The sequence below is a fragment of the Anastrepha ludens genome, chromosome 6 (assembly GCF_028408465.1).
Source record: "Anastrepha ludens isolate Willacy chromosome 6, idAnaLude1.1, whole genome shotgun sequence".
Classification (NCBI taxonomy): Eukaryota; Metazoa; Arthropoda; class Insecta; order Diptera; family Tephritidae; genus Anastrepha; species Anastrepha ludens.
Genome location: NC_071502.1, coordinates 94,391,227 through 94,410,578, shown reverse-complemented (window position 1 = coordinate 94,410,578; position 19,352 = coordinate 94,391,227). Strand labels below are relative to the sequence as shown.

Sequence of the window (19,352 nt, the reverse complement as noted above, 5' to 3'; positions counted from 1 at the left end):
TACAGCCATTCATTCAGCCATCAAACACCTTAGGCCATTGATCGATTGTTCGATAAAATCATTCACATTTGCATTGCACGTCAACTCCTTTGCTAACTAACTGCACCATGGGCCGAAACACGCTTTTTTGACATGAAATCGAAGCAACCTTTTACAACTGAGCAATCGCTTACAATTAAACATTTGGATTAGGTTGGATTAGTTAGCTGTGGGCATCGGTTGGGCCGCTGTATTATCACCTGGATATATCCAGCTTCTGTTCTGAAAGTAACCAGAATTTGTCCATAGAAAGGGAAAAGTTGAATTATTAATTTATATTTATTTTATTGCCTTCAAAGTAAACTTTGTGTAAACTCACATTCCAATGCTTTTTCGCGTTTTCAAAATACCTTTCAGCCGACCTTGAAATCGCCTTCAGCTCTTCCTGCGATTCCTGTTAACGAATACCTACTTGAGTGTGTATCCATGTGTAGAGTTATACAGTCTCAACCGAGATCCAATTAATATGACAACGCTCAACTGCGTGCCATCTGGTAACCAGTTAGAGTTCATTGGTCTCCGAAGTTTGTTTGGTACTCCTTTTGAAAACCTAACTACTCCATCGTTTCGCCGCGGACCGTTAAAAATCAGTTTAGCGCCAAATTTTACTAGACGTCCCACAGGCTAGTGCTGTGATGACTCTTGCCCCTGTGAGCTAAGAATATATATCTAGACAAGAATTTGCAGTTAGTTGTCTTTCTGTACCACTAACAAAACTTGACTGTTTGAGGATACACTTTGATCTGACGAATTGGCAAACTGCGGTTCCCTGGAGTGTCCAATTAAATCGGAGCCTATTTGAGAGCCAAGTATAGCAGGCACAGTTGAGTACATCAGGGCTCTTCGTAATAAATCTCATGAAATCTGTTAGTGCAGTACTCACACCAAGTGTTTCCTAACAAAATGTCTTCCCAGACGAAGGAGGAGTAAGCTACGAGCCCTGATAGGATTAATTACGGGGCGCGATCAATGGAGACGAGATATGATCACCATAGGCACCATCGACAATCCGCTGTATAATCTTGTTTGAAGGATGAAGATAGTACAGAGCATTTTCTCTGTGTGGGTGAGGTAGAGTTCAAAATGCCTTCGTACGTACAGCGACCTTTCGAATGCTGAGTCGAATGGTGTTGCCTCTAAAACAATCCCTCCTCCTCTTCTGGGGAGTTCCCTTGCCGGAACTACTTTTTACATTACTGCGGGAAGGCCCTGAACGGCCCAATACTATTTACCCACGTCTGCGTCCATCATATTTGTAGCCAACTTCATGATATAGGCTCGTCTTCGAATGTCTCTATGCCGTCATACATGGCCGTTTGGAGGTTACACGCTATCGATAGTTTCTTTGACAAAATGCTAAAATTCATAAAAAAACCGAGAAGTTTGCGACTTCAGCTGTCCCTCCGAATACTTTAAATACCATCTCTTGGTCCTAAGTGCAATGGGAAATATTGCTTGAATAATTTGAAAAATAAAAACAAAAAAATTCCGTCGATGCACAATTCCATTGCATGTTCTTTTTTTCCCATAGTGCCTTACTGCTTCATCTTCATTCCACACAATCAGCGGGCGATAGTTGCCAATCAGTAGTTTGTCAAATTACTTTTCCTCCAAACTATTTTATGTAACACTGGCATGGCTGCAGATGAACAAAACGGATGTTACATGTCGTGTCCGACCGACTGTCTCAGATCCTCCTGTTATTAAGCAGAAGAGACTGTAGGCAGCTGGTTGGATTGATGACGGGCCACTTTCTATGGGCGAAGCACATGGAAAAGGTAGGCATATCAGGCAGTGCACTCTGCCCGGCGGAGGGGAGGACGAGACGGCGGACCACTTTTTGCGCATCTGCCCGGCTTTCTCTCGAATCAGGATCGAGGTCTTTGGCATTGATGTGCTAAGCGACCACCTTAGCTCCTTGGCACCACAAGACCTACTCAGATTTCTTCAGAGGTCGAGTAGATTTAAAGAAAATTAAAAAGGGGATCCGAGTGCAGTACAATGGACTTAATTGTGTCTGAGTGCTGTACTTGCTAGTATGTTGCGGCAAAAAAAAAAAAAACACTGCCACATGACACATAAGCCCCACTGTACACAAAACGTCTTTATTAACATTAATTATATTACTTTTACTGGATTTGGCCTGCTCTGACAGCCATTGAAGTTATTTATTTTCTTGATTGCCCTTTTTGCGATTATTTCACTTCCTCACTGCCGCAAAAAATATCTCAAAACTACTTCGAAAACCTCTGAAAATATTTACGTACGAGTACGTACTGTAATAAAACAACACTAACAACTATATTTGGTGGAGAGCTTTGGAGCAACTGTTTTATTTCATATTATCTAGTAATTCACTCTAATGGGTTACAAAAACAAAAACTGGTATTACAACCAAAAAGGTATTAATCCACTAAACGCAGAAGCCGTAGTTATTTGGCGCAAATGACTTGCGGAAATTAGTCGAATAGATGAACGCTTTTTATGGCATTTTGAACGCTTATTTATATAAACACCGTTATATCATTTAAATCTATGTAAATAAGTGACTTTCAAAAGCAATTGACGCTATGGACTTGCTGTGATAATTCTGGCTATTATACAAATTTAGTAGTGTAAAATTTAAGTACAAACGAAGACTTTTGAAAATCAACCAAAAAGGGGAAAGTTAACTTGAAGTGGGAAATATTACATTCCGGAGTTTAGTCGAAAGCTACACTTAGACTTGGAGAGCTCAAGTTGATTTCATATGGTTGAAACTCATTTTACGGCGTTTCATTTCGATCAAACTGAATTACCTTTGCTATGTTTCATTTAATAAGGCGAAGAAAGCCATTAACGTCCACTCAAACTTAGTTTAGATAAGTAGAAGAGTAGACAGCAAGCCACCTAATAATTACGATCAGAATCCCTCTACTCTAACGCACTTCTTCGTTTACAGGTCTTTACCGTTTCACGTATCAATTGGAGACCTCGCAAGGATCTTTGGCGAGCTGCCATTTTGGTCGTGTGAATCCAGGTACGGTAATCGTAGAGAGCTCAATCGAGTACTGATAAAAGCTTCTCAGGGATACATTAAGTGATCTCCTGTTTCCTACTGTTACTTGCTTTTCATTGCATAACTCGCACGGGACAAAATGCCCTAAGCACAAATTTTGCAAATTACTTTGTGATAGCCAATAAGAAAGTCTGCGACGGCTCTGCCGTTACGACTTGTACGGTTAAGAAGTTTCGTTAAGCAGCTTGCTGCTATTTTCTGAATGCCGGTCTTGGCTTATCTAATAACTTCCGTATTTGTCTAGTAATGCTGCGCCCCCTTATTCAATCTGAGGAAAAGTTTCGCCTAGTGAGGCTCCAGAACAGTCCGAAGGAGGGTTCTAAATCCCTGGTATGCCATTTTTTTTTAACAGGGATATATAAGCACTGCCTTTGTGACCACTGTGAGCGGGTACCCATATGAGATTTACCTATTTGTTGATATGATCTCTATTAATAGTTGAAGACAGGCCCACCCACACAAGTTTGTTGTAATTGTAAATGCTTTTAAGGCCAGAAGCACCTTTTTGTTACCGAGTATTGGTAGATGTGCTTGTAGAACACCTCTGCATCTGACATTTGAAAATTAGCCTTCCACGTTGCACACAATATCATCTTGCCTCGACGTCACGGTTGTTCTTGGAGCCAGTCATATTCCAAATATGAACGGGGAATACATCATTCTTGCATGAGCTCAGAACACGCGCTGACTAATTTCAGATGCCGTTTCATGGGACTATCGTCCTATCATATCAGAGAAGCAATGGCTTCTCGCCTATGAATCTTATAAACCGCTATGGCAATCTTAGAGGGTTGTTATTGATTGGAAAGTAGGGAGCATTGCAAAAAAACTTTTTATTTTTATGTTTCATTTCAGAAGCATGGATCGAAGGTGCATTGGGGTTGCTTGAGATTGGTCGCAGTAACGATAAGAGTCCGTAGACCAAATCCCGATCATGTGCAGATGACTTCGCAGTCTGTAGTGGCCTGTGAGAATGCCCGTTAGCATTCTCAGTTTATCCTTAGGCAGGATTTAGAGTTTTTCAAACCGCTTTTGGTTGTACCTTCACAGTATGGATTTCGCCTGGCGTAGCCCCATAGCTTGGTGCCAGCCAACCTCCCTTAGCCCTAGCTCTTCGCTTTTTGTATACTTAAATCAAGAAGAAACCAAGAATTTGAACTCGAAAGTACGGTGATCTCGAATTTTCTTATTAAAATTATTAATTGCTATCGCGCCGATCACTGGGCGCATAGTGCCAGAATTTTCTTATACGGTGTAGAAAATTCTCGTTTAAAGAATTTTTTTTAACCGAAGAAAAGTCTTATTCAAAGATTTTTTTTTAAACGAAACTTTTCTTATTTAAATGTTTTTTTTTAACCGATACTTATTATTTCAAGATCATTTCGATTACTCTAGAATTATGTCTACGAATTCTTCAAAACAAAATTTTTTTTCTTAACATTAGAGCAGTGCATTTCCAAATTGACATCGCTTCAATCTAGGATGAAATGGTCCGCCTGGTCATTGCTATTGTAATTGAGGCTAGAAAAGAGAGGCTAGATATTTTATGGGCATCTAACAGACCTTTTGGTCTACGGTTGAGCATTCAATAAAGTTTAGGTGGGTTGAGCCATTACGAAAAATGTGTATATAATTAAAAGCTGGAGTCTTTCAACTTCACCAACGGCGAATCTATTAAAGGTGGTGTCGGCAAATCAGATTTGAAATCAGAGATTTGTTTTTTCTCTCTCTTTCGCCGTATCCGTGTGGCTGTCAGCTCAAAATGAAACAAGGCGAATTCATTCTTTGTTTGCTACTTTGACAATTAAACGCACAAAACATTGTTGTTGGTCTAGTGCCACCACCTTAAATGAATGCGGCTTAACTTCACCGTATTTTTTTAGAAATTCTTCATGTACTAGAAAGGGCTTTTGAATAAGAGGTGTTATTTTTGATATTCAAAGAAAAATGCTATTTTTTAATATAAATGATCGGATGTTTATTTTGTTATAAAGAGGAAGTAATGCCCTTAATAGTGGAAAATAACATCAGGCAAATGACCACCACGACCACGATTACAGGACAATATCCTTTTCTTGAAATTTTCCATAACCGAATTGCAAAGTGGCTGCCCTATTCCGGCCATAAAAAATTGTTAATCAATCCTGTTTAACACCTAACACCTGTTATTAGAAAACCCTTTATTTTTTATATATTTTTTCACATATTTTCCCGCTCAGACTGGTCGTAGGCCAATCACTGATATCTCTTTAGTATTTTTTTTTTAATTTGTTTTCAGGAATCGCCTAAAATACATGCTTTTCACATATCTCTCTGAAGTCTTATTGGTCCCTCTAAGTTGGACTTAACTTAACATTTTTGTAGTCTCCCATATGGAACGTAAATGAGAATTTTTAAGATCTACAGAAAAAAGTGTTTCCAATCGTACGCTTTCGTACTGCATAACAATTGATATATTCGCCTTCATTTGTAATTTTGTAATACATCATTCCATTTTCGTAGTTCAAAAAGGGCAACAAAACAGCTGATAACACAAAAGCGTCAGCGGCTGAAGTGCGATTTCGCAGCACGAGTACAGACTCGTATTTAACCTTGTTGCAGCGTTTGTGTCAACAATTATCAGTTGTGAGTTAATTGGTGAATTAGTACATACATATTTATATACCGCCCGTTTGCCGGAAGAGAGCCATAACTTTAAAAATTACAAAAAATTCAAGCAAAACGGCTGCAAAGGTTTCATTTTACTTGCCTTCCTGAGTGCATAAAAGCCAAGACACATTTTCACATATGATGAGGTAGTGTTAATAGATATCACATGAAATTTTTACACAACATAAAATAAATGAAGGAGGGTATCTCTGCATTTTTTTTCCTTGTTCACTTCTCTCGGGAGCATAGGGCCTCGACAAGACTTGTCTTGCGTTGGTTTCGTTAATCTATTGGATTTCTGACAGGGTAGGTACATATCTAAAAAACATTAGTTGATTTATGACGTTCTTGCACCAAACAAGTGGTAGGTATGTATGTATATAGATAACTGTAGGTGTGCTTACTAATGCAGGTATATACAAGGTGGCGCAAAATTAATCATCCAATTTTGCTGTTGAATAACTTTTTTATTAAAAAAACGAATGATTTGATTTTAAGTTATGGACATCTAAAGGTCTCTCTCACTCGCCGTAACAAAAACTATGCTCAGTTGCTCAGTAAATGCTCTGGAATACCTGGCAACTCTAAATGATATTAGCACCGTCTTCAAGGCCAGCCGTATATGGCTTCCGAGACATAGATATATTGAAGGAAATTGCAAAGGCGATGAGCTAGCCGAAAGGGTACCGATGTTCCACTGCTTGAAATCACAGGCAATACTGGAATTCCTATGGCAACTTGTAAATTGAGGATAAAAAATAATATTCTTCAGGAGGCCACCATATCATGGAGAGAAGAAAATACTTGTGTTACAACCAGGCTAGTTTGACCCCAAATCGATAAGAGAAGAAGAAAGAACATCTCGAAGGTCGTGGCTTATGTCACCGGTCATTAGCTTTAAGTAGGCACTCTTTTAGGCTCGAAGTATTTTCTCATTAATACTGCGCACGTTGTAGGAACGAGGAAAAGGGAGAGGCAAAAACAATAGAACACTCTCTTTAACCAGTCCAGCCTTAGCAAAGAGTAGAGCAAAGTTGTTAGCAAAATACCATTTTGACTCTCTTACGGAGCTATCCGGTGTTGGGAGAAAACTTATCCTACGCTTCATAAGAGAGTCTAAATGATTCCATGAAAAATACACAGTAGGGTTCCCGTGTTGCACAACGAGACCACAACGGACCTGTATGATCTAAATGAGCCGACTGTCACAAAAACCTAACCTCACCTATGGATATCTGTATTTTGGTCTTTATGCGCTCCATTGCTTGTCTGTTTGTGTAGGGTTTTTCAGTAAGAGCTCTTCAACTTTTGAACTTTTTTGAATAAACCACAAACGGTTTGACTTTTTTAACTAATTTTTTTTTTATTATCGAGTTTGAACATATACATTTAAGTATGAAATTCGATTTCTTTTGCATGACCACCGCGTGCACGTTTTACGAAGTCCTATCGTTGAACCCAATTTTCGACCACTCTTTTGCATAAATCGGCCGAAATTCCAGCAATTTCGTGTTCAATATTGGCTCTGAGCTCACAAATCGTCGCCGGCTTGTTACTGTAGACCAATGACTTCACATAACCCCAAAACGGGAAGGCTTGTTAAATGGACCGTAAAATGGCCGTAATGCTCTTAAAGTAGCAGCAACAGAACGATTATTTTCATAAAAAATTTGCAGGATTTGCAATCGTTGCTCAAGTGTGTAGCGTTCCATGATGAAATGTATACTAATGAAGTTTACAAATGACAAGCGAAAAATAAAAAATATTGCGTCGTTCGCCCTCCCTATCGGAAAAAAGTTGAAGCGCACCTATTAAAAACCCCTATATATTACAGCGAAAACTATAAATCTTCTGATAGGGTGATTAATTTTGCGCCCCCTCGTATCATTTATAAATTTTATTGTTAAAACAAGGGAATCATTGAAACCAATGCCCATCGCTGGCTACTACTTTTTCCCATCTTTCTGGTACATCTCGTATACCGTCGCGGTAAAACTGTTCATCTTTTGAGGCTATCGACGGATCAAGTCATTTTTTGATGTCTTCATATGAATGGAACTGCTGGTCAGCTAGACCATGTCCCATCGATCGGAACAAGTGATAATCGGACAGCGCAATATCTGGAGAATATGGTGGGTGGGGTATGATTTCCCATTTCAGTGCATCTATGTAGGTTTTAACGGGTTTGCCAACGTGAAGCCGAGCATTGTCATGCTGTAGAATCACTTCTTCTCTCCGCGTATTGCGGCCGCTTCTCGCGCAGTGCTCGGCTGAATCGCATCAATTGAACTCGATACCGATCCCCAGTGACGGGTTCGCTTGGTTTTAACAGTTCATAATCAATAACACCAACTTGGTCCCACCTAATACATAGCATAACCTTCGCAGCGTGAATATTCGGCCGAGGCGACGACGTAGAAGCATGATCGGGCAGTCCCCATGACTTTCTTTTCTTTGGATTGCTGTAATGAATCCATTTTTTATCACCCGTCGCGATGCGATGAAGAAAACCCTTCCTTTTTGCCACTGGAGCAGTTGCTCACATCCGAAAAAACGACGTTCAAGATTCCTTGGTTTTAACTTATAAGGAACCCAAGTCCTCTGTTTCTGAATCATTCCCAAAGTATGCAACCGTTTGGAAATGAATTTGGCCTTCCTTCACGCAGACGGTCGTCAACATTGAAATCACCGTCTTTGAGGCGAAGGAACCAATCTCGGCACGTTGTTTCACTTAAAGCAGCATCTCCATACACTTTTTGTAGCTCTCGATACGCTTCAGCCCCCGTTTTTTTTCGAATGAAAGAGGAAAATCAACACTTCCCGCAAATGACGATTATTCGGCACAAAATCAGACATTTTCACAAAACCAAAAGTATTGACACCAAAACAAAATCACTAATGTGTCGACGCAGTTTGTTTACCATACATTTAAGCTTGGTTTATGACGATTAGGTTATTTTAGAATAGACTAGCACACACTGCTGGCGGCATCTATTGACAAACAGCGGGAACTTAGTTGCGCACCTAATAAAATAATTTTACCTTACAAAATGTTGATTTTTTAGTTAAAATTTAAAAAAGTCATTATTTTCTGTTGTGTTGAGTTGTTTTAATCACAAGAATTCAAATTCTTAATTTTCTTAAATTTAATTTTTAAATTTTAATTCAAAATTTTGGCTGGCTGCATGTAAACTGGCACTGAGTGCCGTGCTGGGTTGCAGTTTATTTCTTTCAAGGCTGCTTTGGCTTTCAAAATCAACTAAGTTCGGCAATGGAAATTACTGCTTACATATCGCACGCTACCAAATGTGCGGCCCACCTGCGCCAAGAAATGGGGAATTTTATGATTTAGTCGGTGTTTAGAGAGATGAAGCTTTCTCTATATGTAGAATAGGTTGCACTTCTTTCATTAACTATAAAAGCAGCCATCAAAGAGTGGGTAAATCGGTAATAATTGGAAGCTAACATAGGATTAAAGAAAAACTGAGCTAATCCCATTCTGCACGCCAGTCTCGCTCTCGGTTGCTTTGGTATGAGGTACTTGGACAATGTATGTTAATATACGAATATTTAGCTCTCTAGCATATTTTGAGGTTATACTTCTTCAAGCAAATCAGATTTTTTTTTTTTATTTTATAAAAACCGCACGGCATCACACGGCATGAGCTTTAGAAGTCCTTTGGACTGCTCTTTGCACCTTCTCATGTTTGTTCCTATCTACACAACCCTAGCAGATGTATCATTTTTATCCGAAGCCTCTGCCGGTTCAATCACCAACTTACGACTTTTTATTTTGAAAGAAGAGGTGTTGGAGTTAAAGAGTTAAATGAGAAAGGGGGTAAGATCAATTAATATTTCTTTCGACGCTTTATACTCGTACACGTGAAAGGGTAGGCATCATATGAGAAGGCGAGAGCGATTAACATAAACCTCAGCCTGCTCTCTTTCCTCTAAACCTCCTCTAAACACCTTTTTGGGTGTTTGACCGAGCTCCTCCTCCTATTTGTGGTGTGCGTTTTGATGGTGTTCCACAAATGGAGTTACCTACAGTTTCAAGCCGACTGCGAACGGCCAATAATTTTTATAAGGGCTTTTTCATGACAGAAATACACTCGGAGGTTTGCCATTGCCTGCCGAGAGGCCACTGCTATTAGAAAAAGTTTCTTCTTCATTTTGGTGTTTCACCTCGATTCGAACCTACGTTATCTCTGTGAATTCCGAATGGTAGTCACGCACCAACCCATTCGGCTACGGCGGCCGCCTAAGCTTAACTACAAAGGTGTCAAATGTTTCATAAGCCTGTTGAGAATCGTAGTTTTAAGACGTAGTTTATAAAATTAAGGTAAAATATAGCGAGAAAGTCGCGAATTAGGGTATTTAAAGATTTTCATGTTTTTTTTCAGTTTAGTTTTAGTATTTCTTCATTTGTTTGCAACATTTATTTTTATTGATTCTACGATACAGTTACTTTACATGCCCTCAATAAATAGGGAAACAATTCAAGCGTATCTTTGCATAATCCCATAACATTTTTATAACCCATTTGACCAATTTTTTCCATTCTGCAGAAATCTCTTTTCATTTACATACTCACATACGTTTGAATTTGTGTATGTAAGCCTGTCATACCAGCGCATTATGGCCCTGCCATTACGGCCACTTGACACTGCCACCGCAGATTCTGTGCGAGTTTTAATGGACGAGTACTTTTGACATTTCGCAAGCATACATTTTATGTTCCGCACAAGCAGTCACAGTTTGAATGCGAAGTTATGCGGAATTGTGTGCCGGTTAACTGCAAACAAGCAATGCACGGGGCACTTGCCCATGTCCATGTCTATGGCAGTGCTATGGACAATTAGCGGTTCACTTGAAAAGTATCGCTGGTAGCGCATTGCAACCGAAAGCCATTCGATTGGCGGTGGCGGTGGTTGTGGTGTCCGGTCCGGTACGAGTACAAGCGCACATTGGGTCAGGTCGTTGGTGCTAAATATAGCTGAGTACTGTTGCACAAAGCATTAGAAGCATTTCTTTAAATATAATTGTTGTTGGTTTTTCTACATTTCTTTGGCTGCTTTCCGCTTTTACCGCTACGTTTTTTTTCGTATGCGCGTAATTAATATCACTTCACTCTGTCTTGTAGCGCACTCACTTGGGGAGTTTGCACAAACTTCTTAGAAGCCGTGACGGCTGGCAAGGTGCTTCTGCTTGACGTTTGTTGTTGATATTGCGACAGCGAATACTTCATAGTGTTTATTTTTGTTCTCAATTAACAGGTAGTGAAGCGCAAGAATGGATGAAGAAAAATATACAAATAAAAACCGAACAAAATAATAACAGAACCAAATAGGAAAAAGTGGTTCGCTTTCGTAAAAGTATGCACCCATTTTTTGTTTTAAAATTTTCAACGAAAAAGTAGGTGCAAAGTCTGTTTCAAAAGTTCTCGAACTGGTGCAAATTTAAGAGCAATAAAAAGAGTTTTGGCAAATTAGTTTTTTTTTTTATTCCAAATAGTTCCCTTCGGACTCATTATACTGACTTTGTACGGTCAAGAAACTTATCAAACAATTTATGCACGTAACTTCTTTACGGAAGTCTATGCCGTCGTGAACGTGGCATATTGGCTAATTGAGAAAATGTGGCGGAGTAGCAGTATTGGAATTTGAAGTGACAGTCAAGCTGCAGCTAACCCAAGCCCTTGCTAACCACGCTGCTCTTCGAAATTAGTCGGTGAATGTAAGACAAAACTGAACAGTGCTGCAAAACACAACACAAAATTAGTCTTATTTGGGTGCCTGGACATTGTGGTATTACAGGAAACGAGTTAGCTGATAAACTGCCTAATGAAGGCTCTGCAAGTATGCCACTAGGCCCTGCATCGATTTAACTATGGATTGACGACTTCATGAGGTCTCGTGGAGGAGCTCGTGCAGAGTAGCCAAGTGCTTTGTGAAAGAACCAAACAGGAAAATAGCGACCTTTCTCCTAAAACTCAGCAGAAAGCATCTGAGAGTACTGGTGGGGGTAATCACACCAGGGAACAACGCCTGTAGGCAGCATATGGCTGACATGGGGGTCGTCAACAGATCGATATACCTGTCCTGTCTTGAGGATGACGACACTGCAAAGCATTTTCTTTGTAGCTGTTCGGCGTTTTCCAGAAACAGACTTAGGATATTGGGTTGTGATATTGCGATACTGAGTATTCATCAATGAATCCAAGAGATTTGTGGAAGAGTAACCTCAAAATAGTTTTTCTATCTTACCACCTACATTTTATCTTACCTATCTCTCTATTCTTTCTATTGAAATCTATCAGGCACTATCTGTGTGTGCTTGAACTAGTCCAATCCCCCACAAATCTAATCTAATCTAATCTAACTCGTTTTTGGAAATTTTGTTCATAATGGCGGTCATCGACCTTTGCATGTCTCGTTTCCACGACAGTCGGTTCTACGTTATCGAAACGACCCGGATTTATATCCGGCCAAGGACTGTCACTCCAGCAGCATTCTCCGTATGTAAATATGGGGAATGTTTATGCTGCTACAACAACAACCTTTGCATGTCTTGCACGCTTTCGATACTTCAAAAAAAGTAATTTTCTAAACAGAGCTTAAGAAATGTAGAAACGCGCCCACTCGGAGCTTAAACAGGCGAACACGTGGAGTGGTTAATAGACATTTGTGGTCAGAAACGATGAGAGGGGGTATTATCGTGTAATAAGCCCCTCTATTTTCACAACATTCTAGGCGAACACAACGACTTGACGTCAGCAAATGCTTTAATAAAGCGAAATATAACATAGCATAACCTTTTGGCCCATATTCATCACATGCAATGAAGATTTCGGCTGCTTTTAATGACCTCACATTAAATGTCAACGTTTCATATCGCTTAAATCACTCAAAGTTAGTGGAACGAGGCAATCATCACCATAAGCTTTTTGCTCGTATGCCATTTTACTGAGTTTAAAACTAAGTTGAATATTTATTCTTTGTTCAAAAATTAGTTTGTTGCTCAATGCCAAGGCTTCGGATAAAAATGATACATCCACTAGGCTTGAGTAGGTAGGAACAAACATGAGAAGGTGCAAAGAGCAGTCCAAAGAACTTCTAAAGCTTATGCCGTGTGATGCCGCGCGGCTTTTATAAAATATAAAAGAGTCTGATTTGCTTGAAGATGTATAACCTCAAAATATGCTAGAGAGCTAAATATTCGCATCTTAACATACATTTTCCAAGTACCTCACATCCAAAGCAACCGAGGGCGAGGCTGACGCGCAGAATGGGGTTAACTCAGTTTTTATTTAATCCTTCGCTCGAAAGTCATTTAAGAAAACTTATTACTTATTAAGTTTTTTTCAAGTAGCAGCTAAATATCTTCCAGCTCTATAATAAAGCTCTAGTATGCACTACTGCCAATCAAATTGAGAACGGATGCCCTGTGCGTAACGCTTTTACGTTTTTTATTTTCTCATTCACTAAGGCAAGAACTGCTTCTTACCCACCTTGCGCATCAGCGCGTGTTACCCATATTTGGCAACTTGTCTGAAGTACCAGCATAAGTACTTTCAAAACAAATTGCCTACAAAGTATTGGCATGATTTTCGAAATTTTGTCTGTGTTATTGCTTTGTTTCCTTCATTGATATGTATTAAGTGGACGATTTTTTTTTGCGCTATGCTCACAAATACTTCAATGCAAATTCGCGTACCGAATTGAAAGATAAACGTGCAGATATTGTTAAAATGACGGGAAAATACCAAAAAACGAAAGAAAAAAAAGCGTACAATGTAGTCAAAGGTGTTATAAAACTCGCCGCCACACCTGTTCTTCGATTCGGCTCGAAGCGGAGAAGCTTGGCACGTTTTGGCACAGATATGGTATTTATGTTTAGATTTTATTATTGTTGTGGAAATAGCTTTCTACTTTGTAAACTAAAGTTGTCGACACGAACTTGCTAGATATGTTGATGATGATGGGCTGAATGAAGTTTCAAAAACGATGACTGAGGCTAAGGCACTTAAAAATATACTACAACGTACTTTTAAGTAAAGAAACACCTTTTCTCTCCACATTTAGTTTAGGGTGGATGGAAAGCCGTTTGTAAAGAGGGAACAAAAAGATTATTATTATTATTATTATTATTGATAGTTTATTTATAAAATTTATTCTATACATAGATAAACTTGCGCCCTAGGCACTAACTATCATTGTCTTCAGCCTGCTTTTGTGGGTTATTAATAAGTCACGCATTTTTGAGATACTCGAACTTCGATTGTGTACGTTCTTTTTGACTTTAATTGAGGAAAGAGAGTTCGTGCAAATTTTGTGCTTTCCTGGTGAAGAGCTGTGTGCTTTTAGGTCAAAAGCGATTGCTTCAGATTTTGCGGTGTGGATTGAATTCTACTTTTATTACTGCATAAGCCGCGCCGGAAGAGGTTTGTGAGGTATGTGTTGAACGTTTCATAGAAGAGAGTTACGAAAATATCGGAAGATGTTGAGCGTACATTCCCACGACAGTCAGTTCTACGTAACCGGAACGACCCGGATTTATATCCGGCCAACGACTGTCACTTCAGCAGCATTCCCCGATATGGGGAATGGGGTTATGCTCCTACAACTACAACAACAACAACAGAAGTTGAGCGTTTGGGGAAAATGCTCTAGAAATTTAATAATGCAATGGTTCTTTAGCATCCAAGCTGGTTTGTAAGACAAATTACAATTATTGCCAAACCAATTTTACAAGATTGGTAAGCAATGGTCGATTTGGAAGTCTCCGAGGCCTCCATTATGCACATTAATGGGAATAACAAGAGAAAGAGAATTAGAATGAAATTAATATGAGAGTTATAGCCATGGTGAAAAGAGTTTTATGGTGTGGCCAAATCAGACCGGTAGCTGGCTCTCAGTGAATTTGACAGATATGCTGACGTCATTCGTTTTGTGTTTCACTAAGCTGAAGCTAAATTTTGTGAAACACAAAACAAATGGCATAGAATCCAAAGTTCCACTCAAACATTTTTTTCTTCACCATAACTAACGAACAAACCTGGTATCTATCATTCCTGGCAGGAGCTACGAATCGGTTTGTTTACGAAAAAACTAAGAATGTGTTAGTGATATATGAAAACAAAACAATCAATACAGTCTTCGCTCATGCTGCTTCGTTGCTATTGAACAACGACTGATTGGACGAGCGCTTGATTACATGTGAATGAATGGCGAATACTCTCGTGCCGTGGCAGCCGAAGTTCCCCTCACAGTTTTATTTTTCACCATAGTTATTGACCAAACTCGCAGACGGAACTTAGAGCTTAGTACTTTTGAGTACACACCAAGGCAAATGTGCGCAAGGTGGGCAAAATTAGTAATCCAATTTTGTTTTTGAATAACTTTTTTACTAAATACAAACTATTATTTTGAATGATGAAAGTCTTTATTTTGACCTTCACGCGCTTCATTTCCTGCCTGCTTGTAAACTACAGCTGTCTACTTATAGTTCATAAGTGTCAAATGTGACTACTCATTTACAAAAATTATAAATCCTCTGATAGAGCGATTAATTTTGTGCCACCTTGAATATTATAACTAGTTTTATAATTCTTATTCATTTTATTTTAGTTTACAAATCAGATAGAGATTATTACAGTTCGAATGGGAACTATGTTTATCGATAGGAGTTTTTGCAGAGTAATAAAGTCACCTTTTCACAGATAATTTCCAAGAGACCAGGGAGCACATCTACCACAGACGAATCGCATAAGCAGACTAAAGAAAAAAGAACATAGAGGGTCTCCCGCTCGCAAAAAAATGTTCACCCGACCTTTTTCGATTGTTTAAATTAGGCCAGTTATTGAAGAGGACGGCCGCCGTAGCCGAATGGGTTGGTGCGTGACTCGGCAGGCAATGGCAAACCTCCGAGTGTATTTCTGCTATGAAAAATCTCCTCATAAAAATATCTACCGTTCGGAGTCGGCTTGAAACTGTAGGTCCCTCCATTTGTGGAACAACATCAAGACGCACACCACAAATAGGAGGAGGAGCTCGGCCAAACACCCAAACAGAGTGTACGCGCCAATTATATATATATTAAAGAGGTAGTGTTTGGAAACGATGTTTTGAATATTTCGAATGTTTTCGATGTTTCACTACCTGATAAGTCTGATTGGTTGATGGAGTGAAGTGGTAATTCATTCAGAATCCAACTAGCGCTTTCACACCATTTTTTCGCCACATCCCCGTTACCAACTTGTTTAACAGTTATTTACAGCAAGACTATATCCAGTCTGTGTAGTTAAAGAACCTTATTGGGTTGTTGACGTCTAAGCCAGACAGTTGTTCGAGACTCTCGAACAGTGGTTTACCTACGGTTCACACTCTCTCCTTCCATATGGTAGGGCATTCACAGAGGAAATAGGAAATCGTTTCCTTCTTACCTGATAAGTCTATCCACAAATAATTTTTCTACAAATAATTTTTTGTAGATGTAGGAAAAACTAAAATTAAAAATTAAAATAAAAAAAATTATCAAGTAACCATTTTGCTACAAATTTTATTGATGGTTTCTATTAACCTGCACCTTCTTAAGACGTAAAGGAACTTCAACACAGTATTATTAGGTTGGGTTCCTCGACATGAGGGATATGAAGGAAATGAAATGGCTGGTCATTTTGCTAAAAACGGCGCAAAAATGCTTCTAATTGGTCCTGAGCCTTTCTGTGAACTTAAAAAACCACATTAACGAATTCCTCAGTAAGTGGAAGGAGAAGAAAAACGTTGAACACTTACAAAATTCTATCGGTCAATGACAAGCGAAACAATTCCTCTCACCGGTCACAGGAATTTCTGATAAGCTACTCAGCAGAGAAGACTTAAGACTTTAACTGGTTTCTTTACAGACCACTGCAGTCTCAGATATCACTTAAACAAAATTGGTCTGGGACCATCACCTGTCGTTTCTGGGAAATTGACACTGAACAAAATATTCAGAACACATTCTTTGTGAATTTACTGCCTTAGGCAGAAAAAGGCTACACCACCTTAATGGTATTGCCGTGCATTCATATAAATTATGGGGCAATAAACCACAGAGCATGCAAAAATTTAAAAAAAGCCTTAAAATATGGGGTATCTCAGCAGGCTTGGCACAGTACATATATCGCTCTTGGTCGCAGTACGAAGCAGCCTAATAATTATAATAATAATTAATAGACACACCCTTTAACTAAAAACAGAAAAAACCCGACCCTTGGACTAAGATTTATAAAAAGTGAACGTAAAAGCAAACAAAAAATATATTTTTTTAATTAAGCTTTAAAATCGAATACGCGAAAACATTTGAGTTTCAGAAATCATGCCAAATAACCAAATTAATCAGACATTTTTTGTTATTAATTTTTTTTAACCAGTTGATGGCGCTCCAAAGTAAATTATATGTAATTTTTTTTAATATTTTATGTGGAAAAGTGACAGTCTGTAATTTTTTTTTATGTAAATCAAAGATATTATTTAAAAAAGATATTTTTTCATTATTTTTTTTTTTAATTAACAAAGTATTTACAATTACTTTGATTTTAGTTCCTTTTTACTTTCAACAGAAGGTGCATTTTTTCACTTTCCATCTTCATTGTATCAATTAAAGACAGCTCCTTTCAAAAATTGACTTTAGCGCTATCCTTTAGTGGATTTTTTTCTTGGAATTCAATGTAGAATCCGAATCTGCAAGGAACGATGTTGAGAAAAATCGTTGCCCACAAATTGACCCACCCTAATGTACGCATGTAAATCTGTACATATACTAAAGTTTATAAATATCGAATAGTTAAATGAGTCATCTACACAAATCTCTAATTAAATCTTTGCATATTTCCGGGAATTTCTCATAGCTATAATCGTGTTGAAAGAAATTTATGTATCATGGCGCATGCAGCGTAATGTCTACGACGTAGCAACCTATTAGGAAAAAATGCCAATTCCATAAAAAACAAAAAACAATTGAGTAAAGCGATAAAGTTAAAAACTGCTTTCATATTTTTGTAGAGAAAGAAGCAAAATATTGAAAATGAAATTCCAGTATTGATTTTTGATTTATTTTTTGTACATGGGTGATACTCCGCGTTGCTCAAAATTCGGCTCATATTATTATTGGTTTTTTTTGCAATTAAATAAAAATCAAAACGTAATCTTCAAGGTAATTTTTTTTTTTTTTAACAATTTAATTGTAAACTCTGGTGTGTACTACATTTATATGTAGCTATGTACCGACCATTCTTTACCAAAGTAAGCTGTTGGATTTGTAGGAGAATTAAATAAGTCTTACCCTTATATTGTATTTTTCAATTTTTAATTGTTTAACAGTAATTCTGTAAACAAATTATGAAAAATTACACTTCTTTCAAAACTATGAATGTCAATCGATTCTACAAGAAAAGTTAGAAGAATTTTGTAATGGGAATATTTTTCTTTAAGTCATAATTTGATTATAAATCAATCAAATCCAATGGCTCCAATTCATGCTTCATTTTAAACACATTAATTAGATCTATTGAACTATTGAATTCATAGGCAAATTAGAATAAATCAGTTTTAAAGTTTGGACATATTTTTATAATTTGTTTAAATAACGATTATTCAATAGTTAGAAATTATACAATAAAAAGGAAAATTTTTATTCGTCTGTGAATTCAACGGTTATTTTGTGTATGGAAATTTATGGACATTTTTGCGGTAATTTATGGAAATTTATGCGGTAATTTATTAGAAGCTTACCTTAGCTTTGATTCCTTTAATAACTTTTTTTGTATTTGTTTAAACAAATTCACTGCACGTGTAACTATTAGGAATAAAACACCCGGTTTAATACAGAAAGGCTTCACCATGGCGCACATGTAATACTGATTTTTTAAACGAATTGTCGGCGATTTCCAATTTTTTTCATGTTGAGGCCATTTATATTCACTAGTGTAATAATGCTACACATTATTTAAGATTGATTATAAATAATTATTAATTTTATTGCAAAATATATGGAGGCTTGTCAGTGACGATTCTGTTATCCCCAATACAAGTTTGTTATTTCCAAGTTATAAAAACTAAACAATTCAATCATGAGATTAATTTCTGCTTTAGTGGATCAGGTTAACAAAATTAAATGTTGCTTTTACTAGGGTAAAACTAATTTGACATTTTATTTTTATGTAAATAATCAAATTTTATTGATAGGCTTTACCGTGACGCAAAAAACTGAGGACATGAAATATCATCCAAAAAAGCATTAAATTTTTTTTTAATAAGTGTTTTATATTTCTCAATTCTACTACCTATGTATAATACCAAAATGTCAATAACAGCTATACTGATTATTATACTTCACAAAAATCTTGGTTTTTATTTTATAAGTGATGCTGGCGACAGGCTTCACCGCGACGTTTTGGCACCTTAAACTGCACTTTTGAAGAAAATTCAATTTTTTTAATATATAATTATAACTACTGATTTTTGTTTGTAAACGCAGAAATTACTTTTTCACGTTGGATTCATTACTGTAAATACTATTTATTTTTTAAAAACGTCTGGGGCATGGAATTCTGCGCCACGCG

At 37.7% G+C, this 19,352-nt stretch overlaps 1 protein-coding gene across 7 annotated transcripts in view; it reads left to right on the top strand.

The window, feature by feature from the left end:
* The window catches only part of LOC128867787 (mucin-2), a 162,923-nt gene that overhangs the window by 120,650 nt on the left and 22,921 nt on the right, over nt 1–19,352 (top strand). The window lies entirely within an intron of this gene.